The sequence below is a fragment of the Montipora foliosa genome, chromosome 1 (assembly GCF_036669935.1).
Source record: "Montipora foliosa isolate CH-2021 chromosome 1, ASM3666993v2, whole genome shotgun sequence".
Taxonomy (NCBI): Eukaryota; Metazoa; Cnidaria; class Anthozoa; order Scleractinia; family Acroporidae; genus Montipora; species Montipora foliosa.
Genome location: NC_090869.1, coordinates 12,596,521 through 12,599,046, shown reverse-complemented (window position 1 = coordinate 12,599,046; position 2,526 = coordinate 12,596,521). Strand labels below are relative to the sequence as shown.

The following is a 2,526-nucleotide window of genomic DNA, read 5'->3' as shown; positions in this document are numbered from 1 at the left end:
CCTGATTTTCGGTTGGAAATTGAGCGGCAACTACCCGCACACGGCCTGCTCATATGTGCAAAAGTTCATAAAAACGTGAACTGTTTTTTTACCGAGGTAATTTGTAAGCAGCTTCTATTGTTTTTAAGTCTAAATCATTGTTTCAATAGACCTTTTTACCGATACGGCGGCCATTTTGATTTCTATTGTTTCGAATAGCTATTATGGGATGCCCAGGGGGCAAATTAATATGTATCGTATTTGCCCCCTGGGTATCCCATAATAGCTATTCGAAACAATAGAAATCAAAATGGCCGCCGTATCGGTAAAAAAGGTCCATTGTTTAGTGTTTTATCTTTGGCTAGGGTAGGCAGCCAATCACATTATGCGTTACGAGAGCTGCTACATGACTCACCCCAACGTGGACAATAAAATACATTCCGCCGCACCCTCTCAATCTTAAGTGGGCTCATTTGCTAGCTGCCCCGAGGAAAGGCTCACTAAAAAGCGTTATATTCCACTCAGTGTGCAGAAGTTTAAAAGAGGTGAGTGGTGAATTTCCTCTTTCTTTTTTTCTTTTCCTTTTCGACTCCGCGAATCATTTCGTAAAAGTTATTTCTATCAGCACATATTATCGATGCATAAACCTTCTGATTCCTGGTGGCTGCTGATTTGTGATTTCAAACCTTTGTGTTTAATATCCAACAACATTTCTGTCATATGAAGATCATATTCCTGATTTAGGTGTACCAAGCGACGCGGCAACTGAAAAAAAAAAATAGATCATAATAGTGCAGGTCTTGACATTAGAAAGTTCTACAGCATTCTAGAACTGTTCTAGTTAGAAGAGCTAGGGATCGTTTTATATTCTAGAACTTTAGAGATTTTAGAGATTTTAGAAACCCCAAAAAACCTTACATATTGTAGAGCTTTAGAAATCTTATACTCACAACATGGACCATGGATATTCTAGAACTGTAGAACGTTTAGAGATTTTAGAAGCCCTGAAGCCCCTCAGTCTTTTTAAAATAACTCTAAAATAGAAGATAGCTATAGATGAGGTGACAATATCAAACGATCCCTTTGGGGCTTCTAAAATCTCTAAACGTTCTACGGTTCTAGAATATCCATGGTGCATGTTGTGAGTCTAAGATTTCTAAAGCTCTAGAATATGTAAGGTCTTTTGGGGGTTCTAAAATCTCTAAAGTTCTAGAATATCAAACGATCCCTAGCTCTTCTAACTAGTCTCGTTCTTTCATTCAAATTTTAGTTTTCATGTTACGGGTTCGGTTAATCACACTCTTTACGAGATAATGTGATGAATATAGCACTTGCTTACTGATTAAGCCCATAGCTAATAGATTATTTGTTTCATGTTTTTGTTCGCTTTTTTGGCCTCTAGCCTGCACAAAAGCAGACAAAAACACGCTTTTTTCGGCAGGTTAACCAATCAAAAGTTTCGACTAATTTATTCGAAATTTAACTTGCGAACCGAAAACAAAAGATTGTGAAGGGTCACGATCGGTTCAACATCTAATTGCGACTGTATTGTTCCTGCTTTTGAAATTCCCAGGGTTTCATAACCACTATAGGGTTTCATAACCAGTCCCTAGATTAACTATGTTAAGCCTAAGCGCTCGTTTCATTGATTAGGCCTAAGCACTCTTTCAAAATTTTAGCTTTCATTTTACGGTTCGGTTAACTACACTTTTTATCGAGATAGTGTGATGAATATAGCACTCGCTTACTCATTAAGCCCAAGCGCTCGTCTCAGGGATTGGGCCTAAGCACTCTTTTAAAATTCTAGCTTTCATTTTACGGTTCGGTTAACTACACTTTTTACCGAGATAGTGTGAAGAATATAGCACTAGTTTACTGATTAAGCCTAAGCGCTCATTTCAGTGATTAGGATGCTAGCTTTCATTTTACGGTTCGGTTAACTACACTTTTTACCGAGATAGTGTGAGCACAGGTAACCCAGGCTCACTGTGTGTGCCACATTGGTAAATATAGAGAACATGTGAGGCGAAGTTTAGGTCTGGAAATTTGCTAGAAAATGGAAATAAAAATCGATGAAACTTACCATGTGGTGAGCTACGCTCTTTACTACGTACACGAAGTTTCGGGGAAAATTATCCCCGTTCACCTTCCTTCATAGTATAGTGACAAGGTAGGAGACTGAAGCCAGCGTCGGGACTCCGACCGACCCAAAACAAGCACGATTTTTTTCGCGAAAATCGAATCCAGTCGCTAAATAAACACGTCAGGCTCGTGGAACATGAATTTCTCTAAACCATGAATCCACTGAAGCATCTCCAGGTAGCAACGCGAGGCCACCAGGCTCCGTAGAACTTGTAAGTTAACCTGCTAAAATGGCGGCCAGAAACCGTTGTCCTCCCAGTGTCCAATTCAAAATGGCACTGAACTCGGGACGCCTGGTGATGAGTGTAATAAGTTTCCCTGGAGGGAGGGGCTCAGATCTTATTACACTCATCACCAGGCGTCCCGAATTCAGTGCCATTTTGAATTGGACACTGCGAGAACAAC

At 40.0% G+C, this 2,526-nt stretch overlaps 1 long non-coding RNA gene across 1 annotated transcript in view; it reads left to right on the top strand.

Moving 5' to 3' along the window:
* Positions 1 to 345: 345 nt before the first annotated feature.
* The window catches only part of LOC137975004 (uncharacterized), a 7,113-nt gene continuing 4,932 nt past the window's right edge, over positions 346 to 2,526 (top strand). The window contains exon 1 of the long non-coding RNA XR_011117525.1: positions 346 to 524. This is a non-coding gene — a long non-coding RNA (uncharacterized lncRNA). The remainder of the gene's footprint in view (positions 525 to 2,526) is intronic.